This window comes from Patagioenas fasciata, chromosome 2 (genome assembly GCF_037038585.1).
Source record: "Patagioenas fasciata isolate bPatFas1 chromosome 2, bPatFas1.hap1, whole genome shotgun sequence".
In the NCBI taxonomy this organism is placed as follows: Eukaryota; Metazoa; Chordata; class Aves; order Columbiformes; family Columbidae; genus Patagioenas; species Patagioenas fasciata.
In genome coordinates this window covers 11,690,971-11,715,641 of record NC_092521.1, presented here as the reverse complement: position 1 = coordinate 11,715,641, position 24,671 = coordinate 11,690,971, and positions in this window count along the sequence as shown.

Here is a 24,671-nt window from a genome sequence, read left to right as displayed (position 1 = left end):
TGTGGCTCTGTGTTGTTTCTCTACCTAACAAAAGGGTTTCATGCTTCTGTACTTGTTAGAATGAATATTGCTTGTGCAAGAGAAAATATCAACTGTCCTTCTAGGCATCTGGGCTGGGAGTGGTGCTGGTTTTACCGCTGTTCTTCAGCAGCGGCCTTTGGAGACTAAACCTGACCCTTTCAAGGCCTGGCAGAGGGGTTACATGTGAGCTGTGTCTAGCTCTTGAAGGCCCTGGCTGGAGCCTCCAGATGCTACTGAAGTGCTTACATAGCATAAAAACAAGGTCTTCTTTTAATCTCCTTGTGCTGAGTGGGATATTTGCTTCTGATTATGGCATCTATATCTGTTTGGAGAATTCTGGATCTAACACAGGGGAGTGATGGGGAATCTCTAACAAAGCTGTGAATGCTCCTATCCTTTTCCATAGAAAATCTGAAACATAGTAAAAATGTTTATTTATTTATTGTTTCACCTTGGCTCACTCTCTTAGCTCTTATTATATTGCAGCTACAGAGGGGTTAGTTAAGAGGAATGTTGGATGTGGTCAACTTTGTGCACACTAGGGATGTTATAAAAACAACAGCAACTGTAAAAAAACTTTAAATAGTTCTGTCAGTCTCCCAAAAAAGAGGAAACTTGCTGTTTTCTAACCAGCATTTTCCTATCATGGAATAGGATTGGGGGTTTTTAGAGGATGACAAATTGACTGTGAGTCAGGGGGGCAACATGGTGCTAAGGGAAGCTGCTCTACTGGTCTGCTGGCACTGTGGGGTGTATTTCAAAAAATAAATAAAAAGTACCCAGACACTCGATTTTCTGCTTTCCTCAGCAGTGACTGCACCACGAGGTTCAGTTTGGGACTTCATGTTATAGGAGAGGACAAGGGGCAGTCTGGACAGGAGACCACAGCAGTTGTGGAAAATGAGAATCAGAGGAGGGGTGCGGGCCCAGCGGGAAGAGAAGTGAGCGAGGAGAACTCATGACAGTTACACACAGAAATACTCAGACTCTGCAGCAAGGCACCTGATTGCCAGAGGTCCCCTGTCTCCTGGACCCTGCACTGTATGGGATTAGTACTGCAAAAATACATGGAATACCGAAGACCATATCAATCAGAAAACACAGACCCAGCTGCTTGGTTCTGTTTGTTATTTCGTTTTTGCATCTGATCCAAATTGTAGGAGAACTGATACCAATTCCTACGTAGCCAAATACAGTCAGAAAAGCATCCTGGGTGGTTTAAGCCCAAACTCCTTGGGAAAAGTTAATCTAGAGGGTGCATTTTTATTGTCTCGACTGGCAAACAGCTGATCTGACAAGAAGCTTGCGCTAGTGCTGAAAGCTCACAAAAGTATTTCAGAAGCATCTTAATTCATGGCTCACATCTCAGTTAGTGCCTCAGCAGAACCGGTTGCTCTGCAGTAAATCTTTTGGGGTCTGAGCCCAGTTGCCTCTGCCCTTTTCTAACAATAAAGTCAATTCTTTTTGTTAGTCAATAAGAACTGAATGTAAAAATAACATGCTGATGTTGCTGCACGGAAGTGTGTAAGTTAGATTAAATACGAGGGAAAAATAAATCAGGGAAGAGTGAACTACAAAGGGAATTGCAGATTTGCTTTCCAGACTGAAAGATTTTTAGGGCAGGGACTGTCAATTATTTTGTTTGTACAACAATCTCAACTTAAATGGGGCCTCTAGCTGCTTCCACAACCTAAATTATTGATGCTGTTAGGATCCACAAAAGACATGTGCCTAGCTTTAAGCACAGGGGTAATAAAACTGAAGTCTGGAGGAATCCTTTAGCTCAAAGTTAAATACGTGTTTATGTTCTTTGGGTTTCTTGTGCTTGCTTTAGATGCTTATGTACCTGATGTGATCCTAAAATAATGAAGCTCATTGTGCCATCATAGAAGATACAGGTCTGAATAGACACACTTAATAATTCTCATGACCTCTCAGAGAAACTCGGTCCCATTGACTTTGCAGGAAAGCACATAATCCTAATAAAAGAAACATGGACCCGTTGCACATCATCCTGTCATTGCATTACCTTGCCTGATAAAGAAAGATGGCAGGCTGTGATCTGAAGAGATTCAAGGTGACATGGGACCTGACAAGGCATCCTGCTTGATGGAAAGGGAGGTGGGCAGTGTGGGAAGGGAGCCGGGCTGGAGCCACCTGGAGCTGTGGCTCAGCACTTGCTGGTTGCTCTGTTTTGGGTGGTCTGTGTGTGTACTCCCGGCAGCAGATGGGAGTCCATGAGGTGCCAAACTGAGCCTTGACTAAGCAGGAATTACAACAACAACAACAAAAATAAAACACAAAGCAAAACAAGAAAAAAAAAAATGTTAATAATCCTCAGGCACTGGGGCCTTTTTGGCTTGCTGTTCTTCATCCTGGCCTTCAAACAATCTGCGTTGCAGCAGATTGCAGGCTCTTACAGATTTGCCAGCCCTTGCCTTTTGGAAAAAGCCTTGCTTTGTTTTTGGCTCGGTTTGCACTGTCTTTCAGCCATCTCTCCTTTGCTTGGAGGTGGGAGTTTGCAATGTATTATGCATGATGTTATTTAAACCTCTATGTTGATCATGGGGCTTTTTTATTTTTATTGGTTTTTTTTTTAAATGTATCACCTGCCTTTGGGATCAAGACACTGCTGGCTCGCTGGTCCTCTCTGCTCAGGCGAAAGGGCAGAGGGAGCTATGGGAGAGGAGCCCTGAGCCCTGCAGATACAATGCCATGGTGATCAGCAAAACCTACCTGAATATGTCTGGCTGTTTGTCCTGCTTGAGGCCTCTGTTTGTGCTGTCTGGATCCTTCAAGATCTCTTGTCTGTTCTCCCTCTCACACACTTGCCCTTTCCAGAGGGATAAGTTGCAGGTAACCTGCAAGAGTCAGTTCCTGTGCTTCCAGCCTGAGGAAAACCCTTTGGGAGGACGAGATTGCAGTGAAGGCATCCAGCTGCTAGAAAGGAGCTCTGGATTTTCCCTTACTCTTCCTGGGCACAGAGACACAAGCTGTGTAATGCCTCTGGTTCGGCTCTTTGTCTGCCAACTTGAAGTACAGAGCTGAGGGGAAAGTCTCAGTTTCTTACAATGGAGTTGTCACCATGTGGGCCCTTCTTTCAGGAACAATGTGATGCAAAAAGCCTTTGTGGAGATCTGCCTCTGATGAGGCTCCTGCACCCAGAACCCAGGGAGGTGGGCTCTGACCTCTGCAAGCCGTGCTCTACTCACCCCCGTGCCTCACGTTCCCCCTTAGTAGGCGAAGATGCCTCTAAAAAAAGTAAGATTGTGCCTCCGTGAGTGGCAGCCTCTCCCAGTTTTGCCAAGTGCTCAGGAGGAGGTTTGGCTCTGGAGAAAGACGGGCAATCTCAGGGTATCCCATGCAAGGTGGCAGCTCCTGCTCCTCAAGCCTGGTAGGGGATCCTTGGCTGAGCCTAGTGGAGCTCATCTTGAGCACTGATGGTTCAGGAGACCCTGCTGAGCACAGATGAGTCAGAGACCACCCAACTCTTTGAGTGCTGTCACCTGAAGAGGTTTTCTTTCTTCGAGCCCCTGGCTGCTTCTTCAAAGCCTCTCCCTCCAGGAAGAGTCTTTTTCTGAGGGTAGTTATACATATGTCCTCCATGGATCTGCCATCGGAGCTGTGCTCACAAGGTGCCATGCTACTGGCAGAGCAAAATTGATACTTGAATAGAAACTGAAAGAAGAAAAGAAGATGAAGGGAGTTACGCAGATCAGGAAGCCTTAGATGATCGATGATGCTTTCTTCCTTCTGCTGAATGGCATGTGTAGGTGTACGATTTGGTTGTGCTGAATCAACGCCACCGAGGGTAGAGACACTACCACCTAGGGTAAAAAGATGCCCGTTAAATGAGGAAGGGACCTGTGGTAGTCAGTGTGATCCTCAAAATGCCGTTGGAGACCCTGGGGACATGTTTGCAAAAGGCAGTGCTGCTACATCTTCATGGCTTCTCCATCCCTAGGGTCCATGTACTGCAGTCACACTGCCTGGTGGCAGTGGAGATTGTTCCCCAAACAGAGAAAACCTCCATGCTCTGGTGTGCTGAGGCCATCACCCACCACTCGTCTGGGCGCTGTGTGAAACTTGCCAGATTTCAACCCTGGATATCAGGTTTGGTTCATCAGTCTTTGCAAATCTTTTGGAAAATCGCTGGTTGAGTAACCTGGCTGCACCAGGCTGACTCCTGAGCTTACATGAGATGATTAATTTAAGATGGAAAACCAAAGAAATTTGACGTTCCAACTGTAGGGTTTTTTTTCTTATTTTGGGGGAACAATTTCTTGCTTCCCTAGAATAGATCTGGGGTCCAACCCTCCCACTGTGACCCAGGCAAGGGTTAACATCTCAAAGTCACCCACCCCACTGCCCACCCTGCAATGGGCTTAGCTTGCCATTCCATTGTTTGGACTAAACCTTCCCAGATTTACTTACTTCCTTTTGATGTCTGGCAATGTTTGTTTATTAGCGCCAGTGGCCTGTGTTAACTCTAAGTCTTTGACTAAATCCCATTCTCTGCCTTTCCTCCTCCCTTCACGGGCTTGTGAGCTGATAAACTTCAGCGCTGGCTTTCAAACCCAGTGAGGTTAAACATGAACTTCTTTTCCACCTGCCTGCTTTCCCAGCTAATGGACTCTGGTGGCTGCCGAGAGAGGAGTCCTTTTATGGCAAAGAGAAGGCTGCAAAGGTTGATTTTGTTTTTGGTTCATATGTTCTAGAAGTGGGTTTTTAACTCTTGGAGAGGAAAGGATTATTTTAGTGAGTTCCTTGCTGTCCTGAGGTCATCTACTTGAACACAGCAGAGAAATAATAGCACGACAGGTATTAGTTGGTAAGTCACATAGTGTTATAGATAGTCCACCAAGCACTATATTATTACTCCCTTTTTTTCACGGTGCTTAAGTACCATTTTGGGACTCAGAGTTTAGTCAGCTTCAATCTAAAGTATGAATCAAGAGAAAGAAGATGAGAGCTGTTTGGGAAATGATAAGTACTTCCTATGGAAACATTTGCAACAGTTCTGTTTTTCCTTTAATCATGGGAAAGTTCCATTAAAAGAACAAAGCCTACCAAAACCAAAAATCCCCATGTCTTTTCACATTTTTGATACTTGAAAATTTTATTTTGTTATAGGTCTATCTCAGGGGGGAAGTATTGAAAAATCCCCTACAACTATTTGTGTGTTTTCATTTTAAGACATAAAAATTCCTGACTAGCTTTCACTCATGTTATTTGATTACAGACGTAAGCCCTGATCTCAAATTCTATACAGGTTATGTGCTCTGTGTTAATATGATTATAAAATAAGGCTACATTATAATAATTTTAAAGTAAGGAATATTTTGATTTTTATTACTCCATTATTTTGTCTTATAAATCTTCATCAGCAATGATTAATTCTTGAATCATCAGTATCTAAGGGTCCTGAAATGTCTTGTGGTTGCTTAAATAATCTTTTTACAAGATTTACAAACCCATTGATTTTTAAAACTGTGTTTATAGGGTAGATAGGCGTTCCAACTGGGGCAATAATTCTACTGTGGCACTCTGCACTTTTCTATCCAGTAAAAGTGTCCTTGCCAAAAACAACTCACGTTCAAACCAGAGGTGATTGACGGGTGGCAAAGAGGAAGAATTAGAGAATATGAATTACAAAGTGAATCCAGCTCACACTGAAAGGTTTTAAAAAGCCAGGGAAAGTTTGCAGTCATCCAGAACTGAATTTACCATGACAGTCAGATGATGTAATAACAGCCCTCCTTTTTCTCTCCATTCCAGTACTTTTTCTTCATATGTTTTGTTGAACTACAGCATTTGGAGGAAAGGCTTTTACCTCATTTTGGCAATGATTCTTTGGGCAGTGCCCTTTGATCTCTTTTGGTGCAGTGATGAGAGGAGCTCCTCTGAAGGTTTCTGGGATGGTTAAGAAATCATTGCTCAGTCGTGCTCCAGCCCTGGCAGAGCTGTGCAGATTCCTGCATTTCTGCTTCTCCATTTCATAGCCCAGATTCCCTTCTTTATCCCTAACCCAACTGCTTCTGTGCCACTGTCCCGTGCCAGTTCAGAGCAGGAGATGCACCATGTGCTTCTGCCAGAAAAGGCCACCAACATGATGCACAGGGATGATTATGTGCCTGACTTCCACCTATCTCCACAAGCACCTGGGACCTGGTCACCAAGCCTGCAAAACAGACTTCTCAGGATATTTAGGCACTCAGAAGGAGAGCAGACTGCTATTTAGAATCAGAATCATAGAATAGTTTGGGTTGGAAGGGACCTTCAAAGGTCATGTAGTCCAATCCCCTGCCATGAGAAGTGACATCTTCAGCTAGATCAGGTTGCTCAGAGCCTGGCCTCCAGGGACGGGGCATCTACCACCTCTCTGGGAAACCTGGACCAGTATTTTACCACTGTCATTGTAAAAAAAATTCTTCCTCATGTCTAGCTTGATTCTCCCCTGCTTTAGTTTGAAACCATTACCCCTTTCCTATCACAATAGGCCCTGCTAAAAAGTCTGTCCCCATCTTTCTTATAGGCTCCTTTTAAGTACTGAAAGGCCACAGTAAGATCTCTTCAGAGCCTCCTGTTCTCCAGGCTGAACAACCCCAACTCTCTCAGCCTGTCCTCATAGGAAAGGTGTTCCATCCATTTAACTTTAAAGATCCAAGCCTGACACTGTTCACCTGTAAGCAGACATTTACAGAAATGTCTATTTAGAAACTTTTTTGTTTCAAGACGTCTCTGGTTTATACAATCATGGCTTTCTCCAGCCTTTTCTGCAGCCAGCCTGACACCGAGATGTGCACGGAAATATTCTGTAGAAGGCTGGAAACAGCTCACTGCTCACCGCAAACCTGGGGGCACTGTTTGCCAATAGGTCAATATTTCTTAGATTGTTATGATAACCAGTGACAAAAAACCTGTTTACATGGAAAACAGTATTGATGTAGCTAATGCAGTTGCAAATCCCAAGTGCATTTCAGTGCAAATATGCATATAGGCAGAGTTCTTTGTAAATTAATGGCTTATTTCTATAGTAGGCTTCTTGAGAATAAGACACAGATTTACCTCTTCTTTAACCAGAGTTTTGAGTCACATAAAGGTTTTGGTTCTTATTTCTGCATGGACAAACCCCAGGCTCTTGTATGTTCCAAGTATCTTCCTTTAAACATTTATTTGCTTGTTGCGGTGTTGGGCTCATTGTGCCCTTTGCCTGAGCAGTCAGCCAGTTCCCTTTGAAGATGTTTACTAATTAAATCAGAACAAAGATGGAATGAATGTTAAGCACCTTCAAACACTTGTTGTGTGCTTCAGTCCCATGACTGTACTTCACATGCTGCCGTAAAATCTATACATTTCAGAATATACCACATAGTGATTCCTTTAATGGATTCTCTTTATTAAACAAGGAAAAAAACAAATCTGGCTTGTTTCATAGTCTGTTTTTCGCATCTGCAGCTTTTACAGTAGGAAAGGTGCATAGTCTGTTGGATCTGGCAGAGAACAGAGACCCAGCACAGTGGATTCCAGCTCCAGCTGTGACTTTAGGAAACTTATTAGCTCTGCTCCTTTTCCTTATCTGCCAAGCATAGGCTGGTATCTGGAGACATGAGTGCGAACCAAAACCCCAGCTACAAGCAGTGCTGGTGTCAGGGGTATCCACATTCTGAAATAACCTTTATTTTTAGGATCTAGGGTAAAGTTGCTTTCTCACTCATTTGCGTGTGACACACTCATGCTGATCTCAATAGCTGGAGATCTTTTTAATTAAAGAATAATGATAAAAAGCCACATAAAATGGGTTACATCAAAGCATCATCATACCACAAATGCTAATTATTATAATTATATAAGATTGCTCACGTTTATTTTCTAGGTGGGAAGGCACATCAGCTGACTAGGTTTCAACGTGTGGCTTTTTCAGCAAAATTTTAAGGAGTCAGATGTCTTGCCTTGTAGTTGTTGTCCCTTGCAAGCTGCATAGCTATGATCAGCCTCTCACTTAATGCAAACATCTCACTCAATGCATGAGTATTGACATGAGGAACTTTCTTCGAGCAAGTTCCAGTCTTAGCTAACAACACAGACTTTCTTTGCTCCTTCTGCCTGAGGGACACTTGGCATCTCCCTCTTCCAAACTGACAAATGCTGCTTTCTCTGGGGAGGTAATGGAAGTGCTGTTAGCACATACGATATCCTAGAGGTCTGCCGATATTTTTGCAGCGTGTTGTGTAACCATATCTACTTAGCCATCCCCCTGGGATTATGTCAGGACTTCAGAGTTTGGTCCCTTCCAGAGGAATAACAGGTCCAGCATGATCCGGTCCTGCCGTTAGCTCCATGCGGGAGCTGGTGTATGATGTGCAACAGCAACAAACTCCTTTTCCCCACCAAGAGGCTGGTGAAGAGGATTTCTGGGAGAGCAAATCTGCAGACAAAGCAGGTACTGTTTGGTTACTCCAGATAAATTACCCAGGGGAGCTTTGTCAGAAAGCTGGGAAGACGTAGAGCCCAAGGAGCACTGCTCTGGTGCAATGGCCAAGGTGAGGAGAAGGGCTCACGATGAGCTGAAAATGGTCAGGAGACATAGGAAGGAACAAGCTGCTCATGGCACAGGAGGCACCAATTCTTGGTTTGACTGCTCCTTCAAAGTATGTGACCACTGACAAAATTATGTTAATCTATACTTTTGGTGAGCTAATGAGCTGCCCAAACACACACCTTAAAAACTCAAGACTGCAATCCCCGTCTCTATATAAACAACTTTGGGAGAAGACTGTAAACATCTTGTTAGGTCCAAACAAATGAAACAAAGCAATTTTGAATCATTCTCAATTAAAAATAATTAAAGGTTGTTACGAATCCTCTCTAAAGATGATGTGTTTTCTGAATAAAAATCCCTAAATGGGATGGTTCCAGAGGAGGGGGTGTGTCATTTTTTAAACCAAAGCAATTCAGTGGGTTAGAGAGAAACGTGTAAAAAAAAAAGAATTGCCAGCCCAATTTATATTTTTTTTTCTGGTTAAAAGAAAGCCCAACAACACAACACCCCAGAACCACATTTGGTTGAAATGTTTATTTATCTTTTCTTCTGCAGCTGGTGAATGCAGGGGAATGCTGATGTGTGAGACAGCTAGATTGGCATCGGTTGAGTGTTGAAGCTCTTGAGTAAATATCTGTATGATCATAAGATGAATCAGGTTGGAAGAGGCCTCAGGAGGTCTCTGATCCAGATTCTTGCTAAAAGCAGGGCAGCTCTGAGAATGCGCTGCTCAGGATTTTATCCAGTTAGCCTCCTAGAATGGAGACTAACTGCACCCTGCTCTTTCTAGATGGATGAGATTTTGGAAACTCCACAAGAACCTGTAAGGGGCTGAGTGCAATTATTTTCACCTGGATGTGCCAAGAGAGGTCTGTGGAGTTGCCCCATGTCTATTCTCTGCCCTCATGTGTCAGGGATTGACATCTTACTATATGAAAATGTCTGTCTAGATGGGGGAAAGTCAAGTCAGGGTTTTTGCTTAGTGTTTCTGTTCAACAAATGTTTTGTTTTTTTTTCCTGGAGCAAAAGCGGCATCATACATTTTGTCCAGATCCAGGTTGGCATTGCATTTCTGATCACCCAAATCCAAGGGTGGTGATTTCAGAGGGGAAACTGAGGCCATGGGCCCATCTGATGAGACAGAGAGAGGAAATCTTTCTGTACATAGAGCACTAGTAATGTCTGCTACCTTGCTGTTATGATGTTTCCTTACATGTGCTGGAAATTAAGGCACACACCTTATTTTCCATAGACTTACCTATTTTCTCCAGGACTCAAAGCTGTACAGCAAACTTCCTTTCATCTTTTAAGCAACATATTATCATTGTGATTAAAGATGCATTTTCTTTTGCTGCCTATTCAAGGGAAAGCTGAGCACATATTTCCATTCTTTATTTTTCACACTACTGCTGTAATACAACTTCCTCTTAATAAAGACAAACCAAGAGAAAACCACTGCTGAAAAGCTCAGATAGTTCCACGGGTAGCAAAGCCAAGGAAGTTTCATTTCCTATAGATCTGTATCTTGAGGTTGAATTTTTGTGTGGTCTCTCTCATGTCTAATAATAGCTGAATCAGAGGAAGATTTAGGTGGGAAGGGTCCACTTGAGGTGTCTAATCCAGGATGATCGCCAGAGCAGGACTAACTCTGGAGTTAGATCAGGTTCCTTGGGGTCTCGTTCAGTGAGGTTTGGAAATCTCCAAGGTCAGACAGTGCCCATGCTCTCAGGGGCCTTCTTCCATCATTGAACTCCTCTGGAAGGGAAACCATTTTCTTTTTTCCAGGTGGAATAGTCCCTGTTGCCAGTTGCAATTGTTTCATGTTGTCCTTTTGTGGTGCATCTCTCAGAAGAGGCTGGCTCCATTTTTCCCATTTTTCTTCTATCAGGTAGTAGAAAACAGCAACTTGATCCCCCTGCCTTTAGCTTTCTCCTATCCCAGCTGAACAAAGCAAGCTGCCCCAGCCTCTCCTTCTACATTATGAGCTTCAGTGCCCTCACCATCTAAGTGCTCTTCACTTGGGCGCCTTGCAGTTTATCTACCTCTTATCATGGGGTGGTGGTCCCAAAACAAGAGACAACATAGGTTTTTTTCTTTATGTGATTTCTGTTCTTCTTTCTCCCCCTCCTATTTGCATAATTTTAATGTCTTTGAGCCTTCCACCTCTCTATCAATGTATTTATTAATTTTTAAACTGATACTGGGTTTTAAAGTTATTGCTGGGAATGGAAGGCCAGCATACTGATACACCCGATATTACACAGGGTGGTTACATGGGCCTCATATTCATTCATCTGACATGGAAAGAGGGAGGAAAATGTGGTTAGGACTGGACAAATATCCTTTCAGATTGGTTCTGTCTGTAGAAGAGGTTACTTTTCTGTGTGATTTGTCATGGTGTCCTGCTGGTATTTACCGACCTCTCAGACAAAATTATTTCTTCTAAAATCAACTGGGTTAATCTAGGCACAGAGTTGAAGCTATTTCATCTGTCCTGGTGGACTCTATGCAAATGCAGAAGTACCCGTAGAATAACAACAGATGTTTCAGGAGATGCCCTGCTTGGCACTCACCCCTGTTTGTAGGTATTGAGCTTGCAGACCTGCCCACTAAGCTCATCTGTATCTGAACTGAGAGAGTGGAGAGAGGGAGCTGAATACACAAGTCATTACCCTGCACTTGGGCAATCTGAAAGGATGTGTCTTTACAGTCTTGCATCATAAGGATCTTTGGCAGCACAAATGACGCCTATACTGGTGTCATAAGTGGTGGTAAATAAATGTTTTACACCAGAATAAGGTCAGGTCTTTTCAAGGAGTGTATTTCTGGCACAGTGGGTGTGCAGGTTATATGGGCAAAACTGTTTCACCTGTGTAGCTTAGTGGAATATTCTGCACGAGTTAAATCACAGCTGTTTGCAAATCAGTTTAGGCTGGTACTCTTGCCATCTCTGTTATGTCTGTCACACATTGCAGCCCAACACACCCATGACTGATGCTTTCCAAAGTCTGTGTTGCAGACATGGCTTAAACAGAACTGGTATAAATAATTTTGCACTAGTATACCTGTATTGATTCTTGGAGGGTCAATGATTCTGCTTTGCCTATATGATTACAGCTAAACTGGCAAACCTTCCTGAGAAGTCATCTCCGTTCGATGGCAATTCATTTTCAGTTTCCCAGAGGTTATCGTGAACACGGAAAACATCCGACAAATGGATTGCTCCCACAGAAGCAATGAATGCAGATTGAATCACCCTTGAACATGGCTAAGTTTTCAGACAGCAACACAGCACCATGCCTGTGTTATATTAGTTTTGCATATTTATAAGCTAGTGAGTGTTACACATTTGACATGGCAAATCATTGATCAGTTTCCAAGGACTCTTTCTAAGACAAACAGGCACTTTCAGAAAATTCACAGAATATCCTGTTTAGAGGAAACTGGAAGATGAAGTTGGAAACATATTTCAAGTAGCTACAGTCAGGGCTTTTTATCTTTTAAATTATTGTTTGTTTGTTTGTTTTAATTTGTTATTGCGTTTATTTCTCCCCTATTGTATTTCACATCTTTTCTACATGCAAACTTCTGTTCTTCCGTCCTCCAGTTCTCATTCAATAGCCAACATTTGAAAGAGCATCCTAAGATGCCAACAGATACTGAAGAGTCTTCAGACAATGCAATGATTTTGATCAAGCTGTGAGTTTTATTTTCCACAGACCATGTGGAAATTGTAATGAACTCTTCCCATTTTCCAATGCTCTGTACGTATTTATTTCAAATTTTCCTTGAAATTCAATAGGTAGAGCCCTGTAGGGCAAACATCCTCTATTCCTCCTTGTGAAGTCTGATCCAAATCACAAAACCTCTCTCTCTACCAAGCAGACTTTTGTTTCCTTCCTGGTCTTACGGTCTGTCTTCTGCTAAACAACTGAGTCATCTGGTTCCTCTCTACCTCCCAAACTTCCTTTGGTGCTGAGTACTCCTCCTTCACAAGTTCAAGTCTGTGTTTTTCTGCTTGGGGACTTTTCCACTTTTCAGCCCTTCCTTCTTTCGAACTGCCTGTATAGGGTGGCTTTTCCTATTCATGGACTTGGGTTTTTTTGCCTACCATTCAGGAAAAGCCCTGTCATAAAGAAATGACTCCTCTTTTGTTTTGCGTAACTTCTTCTGGACAGGAGACAATGTGTGCTGAAGGCTGTGGCAGTCAATGGGTTTACCCTATGTTGAACATTTCAGAAAATTTTAGTGGCATTTAACAAACCACCACAGTCAGATGTCCCAAGCTGTATTATGAAGCTGTTTCATATCCATCTGCTTACACGCACAAACTCTAATAGTATGGAGTGCTCAGTGTCAAATCAAGCAACAGTGACCTAAAGCCTGATGAAATTAGAAGATTTCAGTGGTAGCCAGCAGCTTTTAGGTTCCCTCTGGTCATGCCTACCAGCAAAGAGAAAGTGCTGTTGATGAACTTTTTATCTATTAAGATTGTGTCTCCAGAAGAGTAGTAGAAATTATTATCCTACAGCTTCACAGATTTTCACAGTCAGTTGTTAACAAGGGACAAAACCAGGACTGGGTTCAAGACAAAGAAATTGTAATGGCTCAGACCCATCTGCCCATCAGCGGGGCTGCTACATCATCTGTGGTTGGATTACCACGTTAGCGTCACCTCGGATCACATATAAAACTAACGCTGCAGAATACTACAGTGCGTGCATTGTGCACTCATGTTTCGCCACCTTGAAGCCCACTTAATGGAAAAAAAAAAAAGAAAGTTAAGGCTGTATCTTTATTGCTTAGAAAATGAGTTTTTCTGAAGCAGAAATGAAACGTGCAGTGAGGAGCTGCAAGGTCCCGTAGGAAGCAAGGTTCAAGCCAGTCACAGTTTTAAGTACAGCTCTGCCATGTAGTTGAGGAGACCTATTGTGTTAGCACTGCATTGCCATGTTGTTAGCTTTCAGGAGATGACTAATGTACCTTAATTAATCCCTGTGTGAAAAATATACTTTGTAGTCAACAGAGATAAGGCCAAAACTGCGAGCAAGTTATTGGGAGCTGCAGCTTCACGACTTGCTTTACATCAGGGAGATGTTGCCTGTGTAAGGAGGCCAATACAAACTGTGCTCTTTGGTCCAAATTTATTTACTGAAAGAGATGATAACCTGACTTTAGCTCAAGAAAAAGCATTTTCCTAAGTAGAAAACTACCATGGAAAATTACAATTAACCAGTAATACGTGATTTACGACATAGAATGACAATAGCACAGATGCCACAGTGTGAGAAAGGTGCAGTGAGTTCAGATGTACTGTTATGTATAATCTAGGCATGATTTCTGGATGCAGTGTAAGTACTGTCATTATTCTTTGCCTATTTTTTTTTTTTCATTTTAAAATCGTGGTAAACAAGTTAAATCCTGACTTAAATCAGAGTTTTGTAGTGATGGCAGATGCGCACTGTCATTTCCAGCCACAAAGATCTCAAATCTCTTTGTAGACAGGTATTGAAATATCATTTTGTCCACAGCTGAACACCATCCCTCTCTGGAAAAAAAAACAATGAAGCAGAAAATAGAAATGTGCAGAAATACTACGCCAGGAAGTGAAGACTTCTCCTAATCAAAAGGCAGAGGGATGGTTAAATGATTAAAATATTAACCAGAAGACTGACATAACAAAACTACAATTTCCAGTGCCTGGTATTACAGATATAAACACTGTACACAATTGAGAATAACTGATCCAAGTCAGCAGTGAGTGAAATCTCCCTCCTAGAGTTGGATATTTGGTTGATTTTTCTTTGAATGTCTCAGTGGAATGGGATGGCAGTTGTCTATGGACTTTCAGACCAGGCCCTGGTCAAGATTAAAAAAAAATAAAATTGAAAGAGTGAGGATGAAAATGGTCTTTAAGGGGCCTAAAATGCTATAGGTGTATTGGTTTTGTGCTTGCAAGGTGATCTTTATCCTGAGTGTGCTGATCACACATCTCGTACCTGTGGTGGGTAGACCTTGGCTTGTTGTCAAGTGCCTATCAAGCCACTTAGGGAGGTGAAACACATCCCCCCTTTTAATACACTGGATTTGAAAGGAAAGTTGGTGAGAAGGCAGGATGATTGAAAGTGTATGATCATTGGGAAGTGGCTTGACTCTTGGGATGAGGGTATTTCAGTTTGTGCAAAACTGTTTGTGAATTAACGAAGGAAACTGAATGAAATGGGCAAAGCAAGTGGGATGCCCCAACACAGGCACTGGTATAAGAGCAGAGATAATTCTAGGGAGTGAGGTCTAAGGCACAGAAAACAAACCCTCAGCCCAGGTAAAACCGTGACCTGGATTCCTCTGAAACACTCAGACCAGATCTGTACTGGAAGGTAATGCCACGTGGGGTACTTGTCACAGAGCTCTCCTACTGGGAGCACAGTTTTCCCTGGGGAAACTCTGCTTTGGCTGGTGATACAGCCCTCTCCTTTCCATCCTCTGCTCATTAGCAAAATAAATTCTGCTAATAAGAAAACTGTTTTAATGGAGAACCTCTCAATCTGCTGGAGTTAGCACAGCTATGTCAGTCCAAATCTGGCAAAGCTGAGCTGGCCAAAATCAGTGACTTTAGCCTCACCTCAGATTATGCCCCCTCATCCTCTTTCTAGGATGCTGAAACCTCATGTTTGTAAAGTCAGATGTAAGATTTCAAATGAGAATAAGGGCTGGTTACAGAATTTCTTCTCCAGAAATGTACATTTCTTGCTGCTGTGAGAAGAGGAGGGTTTGCTGTGTGCACCATGAAATGGATTCTCTCAGCTCTGGAAACAAGGACAGACTCGAGTAGGTGACAGAAATTCATGGGTATGTGTCTTGCACTGGTAGGGACTGGAGACTATGCTCTTGGGTCACATTTGTGCTAAACAGTGAGAAACAGTAATGCAAATACCTTGATATTGTAGTCCTTACACAGTAGGTTTCAATCCTAACTTTTGAATGAAGAGTCATTGTGTGGTTTATTTTTTTGTTTGTTTGTTTGTTTGGGTTTTTTTGTTTTGTTTTGTTTTGTTTTTTAATGCATCCTACTCGGTCGTGCTTGACTTTCACACTACAATGGGCAACAAAGATATTAGTTGGGAGATAATGAGAATTTTAAGTTAGTGGAAATCTTTGCAGAGCCTCCAATGGGGTCTGCATCAGACTTTAACCAAGTTTCTTCTTGTTACCCGGTAAGTAGCTCTGTGGATGACAGTCTTGTGTTTTAGGAACAGGACCGACATGCTTGAACAGACCCTAGGAGCTGCTCCAAAGGCCAATTTGAGTAAGCCCATTTATGTAAACCACCCAGGAGCAATTGGGTGGTTGCAGACACTTGCAACTTAGACCATGTTTTCCCAGTTTTAGTCACTGCAGTCTGTTCCAGTTAAGTGCAAAACCTCTGCTCCTCAGAGGAGATATTCATGCGTGAACAGGAAGGCTGTGTCATATTACTAGTAGAAAAGCAGTGCTTTTGCTTCCCTGGAAGGACAGGAGATGGATGGTCATTTCAGGAGGAACAGTGGTCTGTATCCTCAAATGTATTTAGGTACTTGATTCCTATTGATTTTCTCATGGTCCAGGTAGCATGTAAATACCTGGAACAATGTGGCCAGAGATAAGCTGGTTTCTTTATGAAACTGTACTGAATGTTAAACATCGCAATGACTCAAATGCTGAAAGGAAGGCTGGAGAGCGAAAAAGCCACGTGATTATTTGGGGCCATGAGAAAAGGCCTGAAGGACAGCTAAGCAAGAACTGCTCTTGCAAGACCTGAAGGCATTCTGCGATGGCAGTTCATCGATGAAGGTTGCTCATTATTTGCTTATTTTGAACATGTTGTTTGCTGAAGGCCAAGGCCTGTCAGATCTTAGGAAGACTCTTTTTCAAGAGCTTTTGTTGCTTCAGCAAACAGGACATGAGTCCAACCCACCCACTCCACAAACAAACATTTCTCCGAATTATCAGGGGAATGGAGTTCATTTGACAGAGACATCATTTTTTTAGAGACAGATCGCCTAGGGTATGGGGCTTTTATTGTGTGTGTCCAGGTCTTTGCCCTCCACTCCTCAACTCTATCCTCATGCATCCTGTATAATGACTCTGTGTGTGTGTGTTGATTTTGTTCCCTTTGGAGATGCTTACCTCTCTAATTATAGTAAGTATTCAGTACTTCAGTTGGCTGTGTTCCCAGAACAAAGGCTATAGCTGAATACAAATAACTGAATTAAAATAACGTTGGCTTATAATCAGAGGAAGGCCCTGGCTTGCTTAGGAAATCTGAGGTATCACTAAGCAGAAAGGTAATTTTACCTGCTCTCACGTAAATTGGATGTCTGTCTGCTTTCCAAACCGGCCTTCATACTCCATATCTGCAACATCACTTCTGGTGAGCTTTATTCTGAACTAAAGGCAACAATTAAAGTAGTATATTGGGACAAGGAACAATTATAAATGGGTGAGAGTCTTTATTTCAGAGACAATACTAACTCACAGGATGCACGAGGTTGAGTAAATGTGCTTGATTCATTCAATGAAATGAATTTTATTCAATGAAATGAAAGTAGGTCAGGAATAGCTTAGAGATGGTATCTAAAAGATATTTTAGTGGAAGCTCACTGCAGAAAAGCCGACTTAATCTCACTGTTCAAGAAACCAGTTTGGTTCTGAGAAAGAACTGGGAAGAAGAGTGAGCGAGAGCAGCTTTTGCAGGAAGTCGAGTAAATTGCTCTTCCAAGAGAAGGGAACACAGAACTGACTTGCACAAAGAAGAAAGCTCGTCTCTCTGATTAATTCAGATGAAAGAACAAAAACAAAAGACTGGAAGATGTAGCTTATTGTAGTCTTATATAAATTAATCCAAATTGTCCATAGCCACTAATTAGAAACTATTTTTGTTCACATTTAACCCTTGAGTTTGTTTTTGTTAATGTTTTTGGTTTTGACAGAATATTTTATTTTATTTTATTTTAGGCTGGTGGAATTTAGGCCTGAAGTGCAAAAACATAAATATAGTTTTTTTTCTTATGGGAACAATTTTGATGAAATTGCCATGGAATGAAGCCATCCTAGAATATTATTATTAACAATAAGGTATTTTTTTTTCTGTTTTTTTTTTTTTTTTTTCCGATGACTTTCAATTCCCAGTCTTTACCTCTGTATTGATGTTTTCTATTTATTAATTCTCTTCCACAGTGCATCAGATGTCTGTCTGCATGAACTATTAAAGCCCAGGAGGGTTACCAATGTTGCTTGGATTTTAGGGATTTTTTAATGTCTTAAGTGACCAACATCTTACCTCATCATTACAGATCCCAATCATGATAAGGAGCTGGGGATGTTAAGCTAGATGGAAGTCTGGAACACTGTTAACCTGCTTCTGCCTGGAAGTGTCTCGTGGACATCCTGGGCGTACCTGAAAATAGATATTTTCTGTAGAAGGGATTTTCCAGGGAGAAGGGAAAGAAGGAATCTGAGATATTTTAGACCTTTGGGGCACAGTTTTGAAGGTGCCAGATTCTTGCTTTGCTGATAATGACCAAGTTTCCCCCCCAAGGCCTGAAGCAGTAATGGAACCACAACAAATGCTGTGGAAGCAACTTAAAAAAGCTCAAATTAAATATACCTATCAGAGAGTGGTACACTTCCCTTCATCTTTGCTATCCTCCAGCCCTTGGGCTGTGGGGGTTGGTGGAGCTGCATGGGTTTGCTCTGTACCCATGGAAGGCTTTATACATGCTGCGAAACCCCTCTGGGGAGATGTGGTTGGCTTCCCTTTCCCATTGAACTCCAGGAACAGATCAGCTGGTGGAGGTAAGGGAAGCCATTAGGCTATGAAGGATAATATGCAGTTCCTGGGGTCCTCAGGATGGTGTGAAGTGCATCTTCAAATGTGTGTGTGACCCAATCTCCTGTAGTCTGGATAGGGCCATCAATGGCACAGCTCTATCACGGCCTTCAGGACAGCATCAAAGCACCTTTGAGACATCTGCTATCAGAATTCCTCAGAGGTGGTTTAGGTATTCCTGAACCTCCCAGGGACTGAGCTGGACGGTCTCTTGAAGTCTTTGCCAACATTTTATTTCAGTATTTATCATTAACAACTGAATCCTGCCCTGAGAAATGCTGGTCTGTGCTCCAGCTAGCTGGAATGGGGAAAGAGAAAATGCAAAGCAGACATCAGTTTTTATTAAGCAAACTGCACATATGCACCAAGTCCAACCTTGTGTTTTCTGAGCTGCTCATTTTATCCTTCACCAGTGTGAGACCTGATGTATCACTTTTCTAGCAGCATATATTTTTTTACTGCCTCTCTGGTTTGGGGTTCTGCTTGTGAAACAAAAAAAAAGATAAGAAAATATTTTTGGAATAAAAATAGTTTTAGTGAAAAAGGAAGATTATGCATGAATAAAAAATAACACTGGACCTTTCCACACAAGTTATGCATGAATATAACAGTGGCAGTTTTCTTGTCAAACATGCAGTAGGCTTGTGTGATAACAGAATATCAGCTTTTACAGGTAGGTTTCACAATTTTTTCCTGTGATCCAGTTGCAATGGGTTTGGCTCATTTAAAGTTCATCTTTGATGGTAAGAAGAAACCGTGTTCTGAGGCTGAGAAAAAAAATAGCACCTGATGGCTGTTCCCTTTGGCTGCTGTATTTTTGGAGGCAAAGCCTCCACTGCACTATGAGCACGACACCTGTTATACTATCCGAGAAGCCACAAATAGGGGATAATCCTTTACCGTGTTCTTCCCTTCTTACACATTTCCTCTCTATGATGTGAACTGCTGTTTTATCTATCAATATCGACATTTATCTGTTTTTATAACCTCTTTGGAATTAGAAGGGTTTTGTGGAGTTTGAGGGGTATTTTGTTAACTTTTTTTTCTTTTGAGACTGATAAAAAGGTAGAGAAGTGGTGAACCAAACCCTTTTTATAGAGCATTTGGTTCACAGATTCTTCTAGATCCTACTTTCCTGGTTAATGGAGCTATTTGATTGTATCTGGCATCATTATATAGTCTCCAATGATAACAGATCTAGTCCATAATGAGCTCTGTTGATCAAGAGAAAAGGAGAGTATAACAGCAGAGTAATTTAATTGTGAACAGCTCTTCAGTTAAGTAGGCAATGACATTACAAAGTCAGTGGTTGGAAGCTGAAGACAGAAAAATTATACCTCTTCTCTAGTGTGATTTATCTACACAGAATAAACCAGATTAACAATTGTAACAAATTTAAGGATGCTTTGGACCTTTGGATTCTAGGGCTGGGATTTATCTCACCCAGCTTTGGGTGCCTACAATGAATCTACATCTGTACTTCCCAGAACTCTGTGTCATGTTTCCTTTTGGTGAGGATCCAGCCAGCACAGTTGATGAAGCTCAGGGTGTGATTTGCTCAGCCAGAGGTAGGCACCCAATTTAGGATGAGGTGACTGAAGCTCCATTAGATATATTGACCATATCCCCACCGACTGGAAAAGGACCACCAGGTGACATTACAGAAGCTTACATGCAGGTGGATTATTGCTCTCCCTGAGAGCTTTGAACTCAGCCTAAATGACACGCTCCAGATCAGCCAGCAACGAAGAGCCTGATGCAAAGCAAGGCTTTAGTTGCCTGTTCTGCAGGAAGTCAGAGTGGATGTTCACCAGCCCCTTCTGACCATAGAATTTGTGAATCACCAGTGAGTAATTTCTCCAGCTACTGTTGAAAACTCTGCTGATCATTTTGGGGCTTTCACTATGATTTCCCCCATCCCCAGCCATTCATCTCTACCCTGGCCAGAACATCAAATGAGGGCTCATGAAGAGGCCCGTTGCAGGGAAAAGTGAGGTACTGAAGTTTTGGATTTTGGCCTGCTGTAGGGAAAAGTGAGGTGCTGAAGTGTGTAAGCACCTTCCAGCTCATCCTGCTTATGTCAGGCTGATGCCAGTAGAGATATGACTGAAATCAGTAACATTTTTAGCAAGTTTATGGGGCTGCCAGGCAGAACGGCTCACAATATCAACACCTGTTTTTATATGTCACACTCAATAATTATCTTGTTAGTCTCTCTTGCCCCAGTTTATCAATTGTTTCTTCCAGGCTGTTGATGTCCAGTTTCATATGAGAGCTGTTTGCCTGCTGCGTGTGTCTTTTTAAGTGTTTTCTGTGTCCTTGGAATGGGTCCCCTTGCCAATGCACCCTGCCTGTTCTGCCTCAGCTGGTTCCCTTGCTGTGAAGATCTACTGTTCTCCATCTGCTTTGGACACAAGAGGTTTATCAATGCATGCAGAGAGCTGCATTGAGACATCTTGCTTCCCAGGACATTTCCCCCTTATGCATTCTCTCCAAGCTTTCTTTACAGATGCTCTTTTCAGACCCTCCCACCTATCCGTGATTCTCCTGGGCATCCTTCTGCCTGATGTGCGTTTTCCTGGCTGTCACCCTGCTGGTTCTCTGCCACCCTTCCAGCTGGGATGCAGTAGAGCCAGTTGGCATCAAGAGTATTTGCCTTCATTCAGCACCCATCTTCCCTCCCTGTCTTTCTTATAAGAAAGACAGAGAAAGACTTTTTACCAGGGCCTGTAGTGTCATGACAAGGGAAAGGGTTTTAAAGTAAAAGAGGGTAGGTTTAGATTGGACATAAAAAGTATTTTTTTTACTGTGAGGATGTTGAGGCTCTGGAACAGGTTCCAGAGAAGCTGTGGATGCCCCATCCCTGGAAGTGTTCGAGGCCAGGCTGGATGGGGCTTTGAGCAACCTGGTCTAGTGGAAGGTGTCCCTGCCCATGGCAGAGGGCTTGGACTAGATGATCCTTAAATGTCCCTTCCAACCCAAATTACTCTGTGATTCTATGATAAAGTTTCTATTAAATTTGAAGAAACTTTCTGTGTTTTCTTCTTGACTCTTAATTTTGTTTAATGTTTTCTTCCCATACTAAGTATTGACCTACTGGTACATTATTCTACGCCAGATTAAAATACCTTGTGCCTTGCATTTCTTCCCCCTAATACTGAAGTCAAGGTCATCACTGTGTCCTACTTTTATTGCTCTCTCATTAGTTTATTGCCAAATTTCACATAGAAGTTTTCCATTCTTCTCAATGCTGGCAACAATCCCATCACTACAATCAAATCTCTAGCAGCTTCGATTTCTTGTTCATCTGTTCATCTCTCTTTTCTGACCTTTGCACCTCATGGGAAATGTACGCTTGTTTGCCTGTTGTCCTTTTGTGAATGTTACAGCAAAATAATCCCCTTTAATTTTAGTTTCACCAGAGATTTTTTTAATGTCTTCTCTGTTCTGCCAATAAATTGTGTCACATCCTGGGAGGATTTAAAACTGTCTCCTTCGCTGAACTTAGTTTCTCCCAGTGTGTTGTCTGAAACTGAATTTTACTGATCTTTTCATTTAGCATTTAAAGAAGTTCGGTGTCCTCTGAGTCATTTTGGTTCCTTTCCTTCCCCATGACCTACTGTCTTTATTTTTCATATCTCTTGCTTTCTTCACTTCTTGTTCTTTAAGTTGACATCACTCTCAACATCTTGCCACAGGTATCAAGGTGAACTCTGGGACACAACACACACTTGGGGGTCACTTAATGCTTCCCTCCCCTTTCTCTTTTTTTATCATTGGGATCATCAAGCTTTTCCCCAAACTGCTCTGTGTGCGCCTCTTCTGACCAGACCAGAGCACAGTATACCTCGTTTCTCCCAGTGTTGAAATCACAGTGATTAGTTTTTGCCCGTGGGCCTCAGCTCAGCTACTCACTCGATGTTCTCATCGTTCATCGTGAATTGATGCGAAGGTTTCTTCAGGGAGCTCTGCTGCCAGCAAGGTCTCAGCCACGTGAACCTCAGTTGCCCCATGTGGGCTGGGGACAGGCATCTCCTGGAAGCTTCCCACGTGGGAAATCTGTTTCAAGGTGGGGCCTTTGACAAGAAATTCTGCCTTTTAATTCCCCTCTTGTTTGTCCGTTGGTAAACAAAGGATGCACTCATCTTCCATCCACTTGGAAGACTTTCTTTGCCAAAGGATGTTTTATTGCTTCTTCAGACCCACATAAACCATCCAAGTTAAGCAAAGCAGAACAATTAAACCTCTTAGTCCATGTTGTTCTGTAACCACTGAGTATTCCTGAACAGGAACAGCAATGTTTGCTACCACTTGAAATACGCAAAGAGTGCCTGTAATGTATTCATGAAAAATAATAAGCTACCTACAAATGGAGCCACACCTGTTTCCTCCAGCCAGAGGAGAAAGTGGATTAAACCCTCACCTCATTTTTCCACAGCCCTTACAAAACACTGAGCACCGTTTACAGTTGGGAGCCTGATTATCGTTATGCTTCCTTAGCTCAGGGTAAAACAGCTTTTCCTGGTGTAGATTATATTTGCATTTATATTTATTCATTTGCATACAGATTTTTATGCCCTACTCTTGAAAGGTAAAGAGATTCCAGCTCTTTTAAAGGCAATAACAGTTCATTTTATGCCTCGTTCTCCATAACAATAATTGCTATAACTCTGAAGCTCCCCTGGCATTTTAAGGGCAATAAAGAAAGGGGTGGAGAGAAAAAGAAGAGAAAATTCTCCTATTAATTGGTGAGACTCCAGGGTTCGGTTCTGCAGTGCTTTACTCCTTTGAGTAATCTCATTATTCTTGGTAGGACTGATTGTACAGAGCCAGCAGGATCATGACCCAGAAGTCCAGCCCTTAATCAAATCTACCTGTTTAAAAGGAACACATGGCTGCCTTTCAGTGGGAGCCTTTAGCTCTGAAACGCGGGTGTAAATTAGCCAAAGTGCCTCAGAGGGAGGAAAACTCCATCTGCTAGGTTTTCCCTCTGCTCTTGCTGAAATTAATCCGTTCGTTGTGTGTGTGTGTAGGGGGAGTAATTCTTCAGTATTTTTCCTTTTGATAGAGGTTCAGATCCTCATTTTACAGAAATAAACAGAAACTTTCTCCATGCATCTGAGAAAAAAAAAACACATATAAAGGCCTGTGTTGTATGAATGGGGTAAAAAGCCATACAAATCTTTAGTCAGAAAGGGGTGAGGATTTAATAAAAGTAACAGGCTCCACAGAGAGGAATGGGAAAGTTTGAAAGTCAGGCAAGACCTGTGGGAGAGGAGAGAGTCAGTAGAGCAGTGTTGCTTGGCTTAAAAAGGAGATGAAGATGAATGGATATAATAAAAGTATATAAAATATTCGATTGTACAGAGAAAATAAAAAATGGGCTTCAGTATAACATTTCTCCTGATAACTAAATAAAAGTCTAAAGAAACGTACAAGACCACAGTTAAAGCAGATTACTAGAGTGCTTGTTTCTTTTTCTTAACATACTGCATAACTTCCTATCACACTGACATTATCAAAGGAAAAAAAAGGCACAGAGGGCTTAAAACAAACTAGTTGAATGCTAGTAAATGTACTCACATCCCTTAGATGTGAGTTAGGAAAGCAAGTCTTTGAGTTAATGTCTTCCACCCAGAGTGTGGTTTAACCCAAATTCCAGATTTGTGGCATAATAGGCATAAAAATCATTGTGTTTTTGGTCATTATGTTTTGCATAAATGTGAACTAATGTTACCATGTCATCTGTCACTATAAGGTGGGGTAAAAACAGGAAAGAAACATCAGCTTTCCCATACTTAGAAATTAAATGCCATGTGAGGAATAGAAAAGATGAAAAAAAGCTCTGTGTCAGAAAAAAAATTGAAATAAAGCCCCAAAGCAGTAGGTTTTTTTGTGTAAGAACAGTCACAAACTCAAGTGGAAAATGCATGAGTCACATCAGAACAACACCCTGACTCTTCTTCCACTGCCTTTCCCCCTGCCTGTCACCCCAGCAGGCATCCAAGGCTCTGCCACCTCTCTGGTGGCCTTCAGGAGCAACTTGAGGGAAGGTCATCTCATCTGATGTAGATGGCATTCTTGTGTTGGTTTTTTACTACTGTGGGTAAAGCAACAAACTACAAATGGAGGTATTAATCAGCTTTATTGTGACAGCCAATAGCAGGAATGGAAATGCAGGTGTCCTGATACAGGACTGGTCCTGCAAGCAGTAGGGGTGAAGAGCCTGGGGAGGTTGCT